The sequence below is a fragment of the Ambystoma mexicanum genome, chromosome 4q (assembly GCF_040938575.1).
Source record: "Ambystoma mexicanum isolate Mex_15411 chromosome 4q, UKY_AmexF1_1, whole genome shotgun sequence".
In the NCBI taxonomy this organism is placed as follows: domain Eukaryota; kingdom Metazoa; phylum Chordata; class Amphibia; order Caudata; family Ambystomatidae; genus Ambystoma; species Ambystoma mexicanum.
In genome coordinates, this window is record NC_090928.1 from 250,064,902 (window position 1) to 250,077,290 (window position 12,389).

The following is a 12,389-nucleotide window of genomic DNA, read 5'->3' on the forward strand; positions in this document are numbered from 1 at the left end:
TGTTCACCAATGGCTGTTGTACAGTTAGGAGTACTTTAGCCACACATTGGTAGGTTTGCATATCCACCCAGGAAGTCAGCAGCAGTACTTGAAATGCGGTAGCCTACTGCATGAATCTGTGGGGCTAGCGACAGGGGCGGTGTTTCCAGCATACAGTTTGACCTATACATGGGTCTAGGTGTGTAACGGAAACAGGTGCCCTTCCCCCAACTACTTACAAGTCCATTGGAAGATGTGGACATGCAGCCACTAATGGAGTCCTACGGATAGCTGCAGTGTGATTGCACATACGACAACTAGGTGCTGTCCCTAGGAAACGTCCATATTGCTCACTTGTAGTTATCTCGGACAGTAGTGTGCTGTACAGATTTATCAGGCACTGTTAAGAAAGCCTCCTAACACACTAAACAACATTTTCTATGTACATCTGTAATTGGTACGATGCACCAACTCCATTCGGAAAAGTAAGGGGTAGCGCAAATGGATACATACAGACAATTTGCCCTTTACACACGTTTATCCTGAGGGCAGGTAAGGAATCCGTAACAAACTGTTAACGGGGCGTTATGGTTATGTTGCCGTACCAAATACCTATCCTCTTTACAGAAAACGATATGCTAAAGCAACGTTCTGCTTACAGTACCCTACTAAAAACCTATGAAATTCACTAACAAAAACATTGTTAAAGGGACGTTATAGTTACAGGTAAAAATGAAAAACCCACAAAATTTTGTGGGTTTTTCGGTTTTACCTGTAACCATAACGTCCCTGTAACATTTTTCCATCGTATTTCATAGGTTTTTTTTCTAGTGCAACTTAACCATAACGTCCTTTTAACAATGTTTTTGTTAGTGATGTACATATAAATATTTTTAGAATAAAATTCAAGGGTAGTAGTAGTCGTCCCTGACGGTCATTCCGTGACATTCGGTTACGGAAATCACTTAATAAACCAACCCAGTAACAAGTTTACAGCTTGCAACAGATATTACTTTGTAGAATACAGTTCAGAGCTAGTAAAGTAACTAATCTGGTCTGACCTCTGTGCCATCCCTTTCGAGGGGAATGGGCCCTCCGATGTATTCCATATCTATGACAGTAATCACCACAGCTGTGCTGCTTCGGAAAATCTTTCTGCGTCCTGCGTCGATGACGTCAATACGCCGCCCTCGAGGACCTCCTCCGACGGCCGACATCACTGGATGTTGTAAGTAGGACGCACGACGCCCGTAGCCTCAGTTCCGCGCGCCTCGACTCTTTGGAGTTTCTGTTCTTTCGGTTCTTCGAACCTGTTAGTTTGTGAAGTTGAAGTCCTTCGTGATGTCTTCCTCTTCTTCCACCCTGCATCCGGGCTTCAAGAAGTGCAGGGACTGCGGGTCCAAGATGTCGGTGACGGACTCGCATGACGCCTGCCTCTGGTGCCTCGGGGAGGCCCATGAAACGGATGATTGTGTCGACTGCCAGTCGCTTACGTCCAAAAACTTGTCAGTCGGTAAGGTGTCCAAGCCCCGGAAGTCGAGGTCCGCGGGGCTTTAGACGGACGATTCGAGGGGCGACTCTCCGCATCGTCATCGGAAGTACAGTGGGTCTCGGTCCCAGAGTGGGTCCCGCCACTCCTTCGAAGCACTCCTGGAAGCGCTGTCATCGGTTGCCTTACCCGTCCTCATCCGAGGACTCTGCCCGTCGGCAGGTCGCTTATCCCACCAAGCATGCAACGCCGAAGGAATGTGCTTCCTTCGATAAGAAAATGCTAGCGATTCTTGAATCGCAGGCCCCGGTCCGTCCATGCCTCCGAGAGGGGTCGGTCATGACCGTACTGGAGACACCGCTCGTCCACCTTCGGGCTCGGGTGGTCGGCACGATTCGCGGGAGAGGTCCCGCTCGGACAAGAGGAATCGTTCCAGTCATGCCCGTTCAAGGTCCCGGTCCTCGACGCGCTCAAGCCCGTGTGCACCTGTGAAGTCTTCGAAGAGGACGTCGACGGACTCTCTCGAGGCTCCGCCTCCGAGGAAGTCGTCAACGCCATCAGCGCCCAGGCTGTCAGAACGACACGCACGGGGCTCCGCCCTCGAGGCCTCTGTCGATGCTGTCAGCGCCGCACTCGACGTTAACGCTGTTTCACTCGACGCCTTTCGGGGCTGTGGTGTCGGAGGTACCCGTGGCACGGGGGAACCCCCTAGAAAGGCTATGGCCAAGGTCAAGCATGGCTTTGTTCCCCATTCTGTGCCCTCTTTCCACCCTTTTGAGTACATTTCGGAGGTGGATGAGGGCTCTGATGCCATGGTTCCTGATACGGTGTCAGATGAGATTCTCTCGGGCCATAGCCAGTTTGAGGACTACACGACGGCAGTGGTCTGGACACATATCCGGAGGTGGCTTTGTAGGCCTGAGCCTGGCACCCATGCCGACTCCTCGTAGCGGCGCCTTATGTCTGGGGTCACTGAGTAATTGGGGTGGTCTGCTCCCCCAGGGGATTTTCTTCAGGATGACCTCACGGATATCCTCGACCAAGGTCCACCAACTGACCCGGTACTGCCATTCCGTATGGCTCTACAGAGGAGGGTGGCAGCGGCTTGGACTGCTCCAGAGTGTCTCCCGGCAGTGGGCAAGTCTTTGCCACAAAAATACTGCCCAGCCAGTAGCGACCCCTACTACCTGACAAAGCACCCCATTCCGGAGAGTTTGGTGGTGCAGGCGGCGACGGCCCCAGCAAAGCGGGCGTCGTATCCTACCATCCCTCCTGATGGGGACGACCAGCGTTTTGATGGTTGGGCAAAGAAAGTGTTTTCTTCAGGGGGTATGGCTCTTCAGGCAGCCAACTCCGTATGTGCCTTGTCACGTTTCACGCACACTCTGTGGAACGGTTTCCTTAGCGGCTGAACATATTCCCGAAGGGGACGAATGGGATGGTTTTCTTGCTATGGTCCAGGATGCCATGTGTGAGGCCGTTCAGTTGGGTTTGGACATGGCAGATTGCGTCAGCCGGTCCATGGCGGCAAGCACCGTAATACGCAGGTTTGCATGGTTATGGAAGTCGGGGTTTGCTCCTGATGTGCAGGTCCGGCTCCTCAACATGCCTTTTGACGGTGAACATCTTTTTGGCAGCAAGGCTGATGAGAGCCTTGAGGTTGCAGACCTCCAAAGCTGCAGCAAAGTCATTGGGCGCTGCAGTTCGCCAACCTCCACCTTTTCGTCCTAGGGGACAGCAATGGAGGGGAGGTTCCTTTCATTATTACTCCTTTGGTAGAGCGAGAGGAGCTGCCAGTCAAAGGGGCCACCGTAGGAGTGCCAGGGGTGGAAAGCAGGGTACTCGAGGTGCCAAGGCCGCTCGGGCAGTTGCCTCTTTGCCCGCAGGCAACGCCGCAGCCGCTTCAGCTCATTCATGAGGCCATGTCCCATGGTTCGCCGGTTGGGGGAAGGCTGGCACAACATCCTGTTGAATGGCATGCCATTACTTCAGATGTGTGGGTTCTGGAGTTCATAGCCCACGGCTACTGTCTTCCTTTCCGGCAGAGGCCTCATGACAATCTACCAGGAAATCTCTCTTTGAAGAGTCCGGATCCGCTCCTTGCGCAGGAAATTCAATCCCTGCTGGAGAAAGGTGCCATAGAACTGGTGCCTGTAGCGGAGTGGAACAAGGGATGGTATTCCCCTTATTTTTTGATTTCCAAGAAAGACTGGGGATTGAGACCCATCATGGACTTGCGCGGTTTGAACAAACTCCTCAGGAAGGACAAGTTCAAGATGGTTACTCTCTCTCAGGTCCTCCAGGCCCTTCAACTTCAGGACTGGTTGGTGTCTCTCGACCTCAAGGACGCTTATTTTCATATGTCGATCCATCCCAAGCACAAGAAGTACTTGAGGTTCGCGGTTGGCGACTCGCACTTTCAGTTTCGGGTCCTGCCGTTCGGATTGACCTCCGCCCCGAGGGTCTTCACCAAGCTCATGGTAGTGGTGGCAGCGCATCTCAGGAAAGGGGGGATTCACGTCTACCCCTACCTGGATGATTGGTTGATCAGGGCGCGCTCTCTCGAGCAAGTCTTGGATCATCTGTCCATCACCTGCCACTCCCTTCACAAGCTGGGCTTCTCCCTAAACTTAAAGAAGTCCCACTTGACGCCAACTCAGAGGCTCCAGTACATCGGAGCAGTGCTCGACACACCCTTGGGGCAGTGTTGTCCTCCCCAGGTGAGGGCTCATCACATCCGGCAGATGGTGCACAAGTTTCGACATGCCCAGTGTCTCCCGGCGTTCGAATTCTTGGGGTTGCTCGGCCTCATGGCATCCTGCATTCTCCTGGTGCCAGAGGCCAGGTTGCGGATGAGATCTCTGCAGTGGGCTCTCAAGAGGCAGTGGTCGCAGTCCTCTGGCAGGATGTCGGATCCCGTTCAGGTGCTGCCCTCAGTCGCCCAGGATCTTCTTTGGTGGGCCGTCGAAGGCATCTGTTGAAGGGGGCTCTGTTTTGGCTAGCCTGGCCGGATAGTAACGATCATGATGGACGCATCCCTCACGGGATGGGGAGCTCATGCCAATGAGTTGACAGTCAGCGGTCGTTGGTCTCCGTCGGAGTCCAGACTCCATATCAATCTGTTGGATCTGAGGGCCGTCAGGCTAGCCCTGAAGGCTTTTCTGCCGTCTGTGCAGGGGAAGAATGTCCTGATTCTGACGGACAATACAGTGGCCAGGCACTACCTCAATAAAAGGGGCGGGCAGGGTCTCTCCCACTGTGCAAAGTTGATGCAGCTCTGGTTCTGGGCCATCCAGTAGGAAATTTCAATCTTGGCAGTTCATCTGACCGGAGACGAAAACGAGGCAGCGGACGCTCTGAGCAGGCAGAGCACGGTCTTGCACGAGTGGGAGCTGGCTCCGGGAAATTCTTCTGGAGATCTTTGCCCTTTGGGGGACCCCACAAGTGTATTTCTTCGCCACCAGTGTCAACTGGAAGTGCGAAAGATTCTGCTCGTGGGAATTTCCTCCCAGAGGAGCCTTAGGGGATGTGTTCGTAGTGGAGTGGTCCTTCCCACTTCTGCACGCGTTTCCTCCAGTCCCCGTCATTCTGCAAGTGCTGCAGAGATTACGGAGGTTCGGTTCCCGAATGATCCTCACTGCTCCGGTATGGGCCAGGAGAGCGTGATACCCGGACCTTCTCGACATGTCCATCTGCCCTCCACACAGTCTTCCCAATCGAGACGATCTGCTCTCACGGGGGGAGGGTCAGGTTCTCCATCAAGAGGTCAAGTCTCTCAACCTTCATGCTTGGTTTCTGAAAGGTTGAGGTATAAGGATTGGGACCTCCCTGAAGACGTGATGGAGGTGTTGCTTTCGGCCAGAAGGCCCGCAACTAAGTCCCTGTACCGTTGCCGTTGGAGAAATTTCTGCGACTGGTGCAGGGTAAAGAATGTGGCTCCTTTTTCATGTGCCATTCCTGTGGTTCTGTCTTTTTTGCTTTCGTTAGCCCACAAGGGCCTGCAAGTGGATACCGTTAAGGGTTATCTGGCGGCACTGTCCATATTCGTCTGAAGAATGCTCTTACTTTAAGATTCCTTTGATTTCTCAGTTCCTGAAAGGGCTAACTAATGTGTTTCCACCGTCGCCTTTCCAGGTTCCCGGTTGGGTTTTGAACTTAGTTTTGAAGTTCCTAATGGGAGCTCCGTTTGAGCCCTTACATTCTTGTCCTTTGAGACTGTTGAGCTTTAAAACTGTATTTTTGGTTGCGCTTACTTCCGCTCGCAGAGTGAGTGAGTTGCAGGCACTATCTGCCAGGCCACCCTTCAGTGTTCCATAAGGACAGGGTTGTCCTTAGGGTTCGTCCTTCTTTTTTCCGAACGTTGTGTCGGAATTTCATTTGAGCCAGAAGGCCTCCTCCGCATCCTGGTAAGGAAGAGTAGAGGCTCCACGCATGTCCAGGGTCAGAGTGGACGGTCAGCTCTTTGTAGGATAAGCTGGAAGGCCTTTGGGTCAAGCTGTTGCTAAGCAGACCTTGTCCAGATGGATTATCTTGACAATCTCTGAATGTTACTGTTTGGTGGGTAAGGACCCTCTGGTAGGCTTACGGCCCATTCTACTAGTGGTGTGGCTGCCTCTACTGCTCTGCAGAGGGGTGTTCCCATTCGTAACATTTGTGAAGCAGCCACATGGGCCTCTGTCCATACTTTTGTAAAACGCTACTCCCTGGATTCTATCCATGGGCAAGATTTGGCCTTTGGTAAGGCAGTCCTCTATTCTGCAATTTGATTGGGCATTCTGAAATTGTAAATTCTTTTCCCACCTCTATACGTTGGTACTGCTTTGGGAGTCTCTCATAAATGTGGAATACGTCGGAGGACACAATCCCTTCAAAGAAAAAGTTACTTGCTTACCTGGTAACGTTCTTTCGATGCCTCCGACGTATTCCTCATCGTACCCTCCCAGCCTGACCCTCTACAGAATTTCTTATGCGATTGCATCTTACGTTTCCGTAAGGCTTTCTGTAGTCATACTGGCAGAAGATTGGTGCCACAGAAGATTGGTGCCACACGTTCTGGGAAAAAACTACAATTGAGGCTACGGGCGTTGTGCGTCCTACTTCTAACCTCCGGTGACGTCGGCTCGACGGAGGCCCTCGAGGGACAGCGTATTGACGTAGGACTCCGAAGACGAAAATGTTTCCGAAGCAGCACATCTGTGATGATTACTTGTCATAGATATGGAAATTACTTGTCATAGATATGGAATACGTCGAAGGAACATCCCTTCGAAAGAACGTTACCAGGTAAGAAAGTAACTTGTTCTTCTACCACATCCAATCCCATGGCCCCCTTCCCCCATCCCCCCTTCTCTCCCCACCCACTCAGTTAGTGAAAAACCTAGGCTGCACTATCGACTCGGGCCTGACCCTCTCCCATCAGTTCAACAACGTGTTGAAATGCTTTCACTACCACCTCAAACTTCTCAGTCGCATTTTTCCCTACCTCTCCAAACCAAAAATAGTTGCTGCAGTTATGTCTATTGTGATGTTGAGACTGGATTATGCCAACTCCCTATAACTAGGAGCCCTGGCATACCAACTCGACAGAGCCCAAAACGCTGCTGCAAAACTGCTCCTTGCCCTGGTTCAAAGACCACATCTCACCAGCTCTCCGAACCCTCCACTGGCTCCCAGTCGACGAAGAGCCACATTCAAGACCATATGCATCACTAGCCGAGCAGTGCACAAGACCGGCCCAATATACCTACAAGAAAAGATGAAATAATACCTCCCATCCCACACCCTAAGATCAAGCACTGTCCTCCCTGTGATTCCAACCTCTAACTCTGTCAGAATCGGAAGTTCTGCCTTCTCAACCCTGGTCCCAACTCTGGAACTCGCTTTTTCCCCTCATATTCGACACACCCAAGACTATGGCTTTCCGCAAAGCTCTAAAACGTGGCCCTTTCCATAACACCAACCAAAACCTTCTTAAACGTTTGAACCCTAGCAACCTGATGACTAATGCTCAATGAGATCCCGAACAATGTCATCGCTGAATAAGCTTATTAATTCGCTATTAAGCAACCGCACGCATGAAATGCAGAATATCGATCTCCTTGGATCATAATTCCATGCAAACACACTCCTCCCATATCACTATGCTTACTCTCTACTCTACACCATCACACAATAGAGTGCAGCTACACCCCTCGATCAATTTGCCGTAGCTGCTCACATACGAACACTACCCCATGAACACCTCATTCTAATAAAACGCAGCTATATCCCACGACAAACCAGTCTATCTGCACACAAGCATCCTACAGGCATAACGCAGCCGGAACCCAGTCTTGGTGTCCACCGGCCAGACTTCAGACATTCAACCGATATCTATCAATACCACCACACCTAGGATGCAGCTACCATCAGACAATTACATCAGCTGCACACACAACTGGTGCACCCAGGCACCCTACGACACCCTACACTCAACTGACCTGGACTACGGTCCCCCAGGGCATTCAACCTACCAGCACTTTGAGGGCATACCAATGATATACAGAGCGCTATATAAATGCCAAATAACATAACATATGCTTGCGGGACCTCAAGCTACTCAATGATGAGTAAGAATACTCAATAACAATTTTGTAATGCACTAAGCAATTCAGGGAAATCAAAACCCCAATGTTGCCAGTTTAGAAGAGCAGCAGCTGTTAAAAGACCATATACTTTTAAGAGGGGCTACAAGCAACTCAAAAGTATTGACTTCAAGACTGTTTAGAAATGCACTAAGCAGATTAGGGAAAGCAAAAAGCAAAACCCACTGGGGCACTTTAAGAATGACAATCTGTGATTCAAGGTAGGTAATCCCTATTGGTAATACACACTCATTCAGTTAAGAATAATACAGTACCAACACGTATTACATTTTAGAAAGGGGGGGAGATGCAATTAAAAACAAGGTAGGTAACTTTTTAGAGGTGCAGAAGGCAACCTACAGTTAAGTATTAACTTTTAGAAACTTAAACTTTTCTATTGCAGAGATGGTTACAACACTAACTTCTTTAGCACGGAAGTACTCACACTTGTTATAATTTTCTGGAAAGAAGCCTTCTCTTTTAAACGTCCATCCCTAGTCTCTAGCATGAGTATTCCCAGAGGCAGAAGAGGGACCCTAGTGGTCTAGGAGCCAGCTGTAGGCAGGTCAGGATAGAGTTCAGTTGCAGGAAAGTCATTCCATGGGAGAGCTTCTTAAATCAGTACGTTTTCACTTTAGAATTAGTTGCACGTGTTAAGTGAATTCACAGAAGACTCCCTATATGCATTCCAGCATTAGACCTGGGCAAGTGGTATGGGGAAACTCCCAACCACACGAAAACCCACTCAACTTCACAGGATTCACACAATACTTAAGGTAAGAATGACCAAAGCCAATTTAGTACCTTAGGAGAAAAGAAGAGCTTCTGGGTGGATGCCTTCAGGATGCAGCAGCACAGGACCCGGTCCCTGGATTCTTGGTCTGGAGATAAAACTGGACAGTGGATGGGAACTGGCAGCAGCAGTCATCGGAGGAGACTTCCAGCAAAGGTATCTTCACGGATTGTCGCAGCTCTGTGGATTTGGCCTCCTTTTACAAGAGCCAGATGAATAACCAATATCGCTGGTTGGATTCTCTTCACTCTCAGTCCTGCACTCTGGTAAGGGGAGTTCAGGGATTTCAATAGTGTCTCTGGAGATCCAGCAGGTATCCACCAAAGCTTCGGACGGAATCTGATTTCGGAAGACCATACACCACACACTGGCTCGAGGTCCCAGGGTATTGGCGGTTTGCAGCCCAGCGATGGCTCAAAATGCAGGTCCTCTTGAGACTAGTGGATCTCTCCAGGCTCTGGGTAGGAATCAACAAATTCGGAATGCCCAGGGCGATTGGAAGGAAGGGTTACATCAGGCTCTGGTTAAACAGAATGCTCTCTGTTCGCTGGAAATGGCTACAGACTTATTTTCTTCATCTTCCTCTTCGGATTCAGCTCCAGTGATCGACTTGTCAGCAGCTTCCAGCACAACCTCTGCAAACTTTCCCTGCAGTTTACAGTAAGTGGCTCTCTGGCGCTGGTTCCTTTCAGTCAAGGTGAAGGATAAAGGGCTACATATTTCTCGCCTCCTCCCTCACTTCCTGCCATCTCGGACACTCTGGAACCTAGGTGTGTAATACAAAGGATTCCTGCGGAAGATCAAAGTTCTCTGCCCACCCCCCATCCCCCCGCACCCCTGAGGTCGTTGCTGTCTACAATGGCAGAAGGCCACCTCAAACAACAAGAAATGGCATAAAAAGGAGCACACCATTCTACCAGAATGGTGGCCCTCCTGTGCATTACTGAGACTGATTTGACCGCCTGCAAGTAACAGACTAAAAGTGATCAAGGTAAACCACTGCCACCAGCCATTCAAGCAAACTTGCAGTTGTAACAAAAATGTTCCCAGGTAATTAAGAAAGGGGATACATTGTATCCCCCCAGCACTCCACATAAGGTGGGGTGTACTGGCTCACTTCAACCAATGTAAAGGGGATGTGAATCCCACTTTACTTCTTGGGAACAGTAGTTCACCCAAGAAATAAGAGAATTAAAGGCAGCCACTGCATTTAAACTGCTGTGTGCTACGGTAGTATATTAGTCTGTCCAAAGTTATAGGAACCTACAACTCCAATCACACACAATATGGAGAGACATAAAAAGGTCACCCATAAAAAAAGACTAGGTGGGGGGGTGGGGGAATTCCAATCACCTAGACAAGGTAAAATAATGACCAAGTCCAACCAAAAAAGTTCTCTGTGACACAGGTCAGTAAGATATATCATTAATATGAAAATCTTACCCAACACTATGTGCCTCCTACACACTCCACATAAGGTGGGGGGGGGGTTCTTGGGGGAGCTCACTTCCATTAAATATCAAGTAGTGTAGTTGCATATTTAGTCATGTAATGTTACTTTGACATTGGTACTGTTGATGTTAGGAGTGTTCGCTCATGGAACCTGTATTGCTGGCCAAGGGTTGAGTGTGAGGCAGCTCTAGGTTCCACGAGGGGCAGCTGATGGGTGCTGGGCTAGGAGGTCGCTGCTCAGGACCTCTTACCAATAAAAGCTATAATTGGTTTACAATCACTTTGACTTGCTAGTCATCCTTTTATCGCCTGCAACAACTGTTGACGAGATGGCTGGGGAGCGGCGACCTCCGGCTGGATTTGGAAGTTTGCAGCCTCTTCGGGGACGTGGGAAGGGCTGAAGAAGGGGAGAGTGCCAGAAAGTGTGGAAGTGGCCCTCTGGGGAAAGCGGTACACTGTACAGGCCAGCGTTGACCTGCCAGAGCCTTGCAAAGGTCCAGAAAGCGGTGTTTCAGTCCACCACTGACTCCGGTTGGAGGGCAACCAGAGCGTTGGAACCTCGAGTGTCCCTGGGCACACAACAGAAGAGTGAGATAAGGCGCAGCAATCTAGCGGCAGCGAGATCAGCTGGGGCAGTGCGACAGAGGGATAAGGGAGGACAAGATACAGCAACGGCAGACACCGGAGTGAGAGCCACAAGCTGCAAACTACTGCATTTGAGTAAAGCACCCTAATACGTGTGTGTGTGTGTGTGTGTGTGTGTGTGTGTGTGTGTGTGTATGTGCGCGCACACAGCCATTTTGGATACCAGTATCAGTAAGCGGTAATCTTCACTCCAGCGGTTGCCTCCTCGTCACAGTAATTCTACTTTTTTTCTTTTCCTATTCCTTTCTCTTCCATTGTCCAAGGTTGGAAATCGGAGAGAATAAACTGCTGTGGAAAGAATTTAATATGGCCAATGTTCCAGGGCAAATATTTTTTCTGTCATCCCTGGGTGAGCCAAAAGTTGGGCAGAGTGACTGGTGACATTTACTAAATATGTTCTGGCAGTTTGTGGGCCAAATTACTCCAATGAAAGGAAGGAAGCACTATTTTTCAATTGTTTGGGGTCAGCAAGTCAAGATGTCTTGGAAAAAGCTCCCAGAACCGACAGGAATTGGTCATGTGGGTCCGTATGAGAGGAGCATTGCCAAATTGGACAAACATTATGAAGTCCAGGAAAATATAATTCTGGCACAATATCACTTTGATACCAGAAAACAGGAGGATCAATTGAAGAACTGGTCACCATTTTGAGAGCACTAGCAGTGATGTGTCACTTCACACACTGTCAAGAAGAACTCTTACAGGACCAATTGATGATAAAGTGCATGAATAATAAAATCGGAGCAGAAATGTGGAGAGAACGTAATCCCACGTTATAGCTATTAAGATTGCCAAAAATATAGAACACACTGAGTAATGTATCTGGGAACTCCACTCAAAAAAGAGTGAGGAAGGACGCAAAGGAGGACTGGCAAAAGAACGGTCAATAAAATGACTAAAGTAATTCAAAAGAAAAGTGGAAGAAAGACGAAGAAGCCAAAGGAACCTGCAATGGAGGGTGAAGTGGTTCCCAGGGGCACCAGGAGCTGTGGTCGGCCGTGGGGCCCGGCCAGATCGGAATCCAGATTCATGTAAGGCATAAGATGCTATATGTGCGGAAGTAGCACCCATTTGGTGAATGACCAGGAGTGTGTGTAGCAGTGCATATAATTTGTCGTGAATGTGGGCAGAAAGGACATATATCACAGTGCTGCAAGAAGATTAACACATTTGGCCAAGTGAGAAGTCCAGGAAGAAGAAGACTGGAGTACATGGGGAAGGAAGTCGTTTTTTTTTTTGTGCAAGCAATCTCTGGTAAAGTGAAAAGGAAGACACCATATGCACGTGTTGCAGTGAATGGGGGTACAAGTCTCCATGTTGATAGACAGCAGAGCAGATTATTCCCTGATCAGTGAAGGAATCTGGAAAGATAGTTTCAAATGTTGTACGTTGATAAAAACCAAAGTGA

The 12,389-nt window shown here is 49.5% G+C and overlaps 1 protein-coding gene across 4 annotated transcripts in view; it reads left to right on the forward strand.

The window, feature by feature from the left end:
* HNRNPLL (heterogeneous nuclear ribonucleoprotein L like) overlaps nt 1–12,389 on the forward strand; it is a 649,202-nt gene that overhangs the window by 476,020 nt on the left and 160,793 nt on the right. The gene's annotated exons all lie outside the window — the stretch shown is intronic.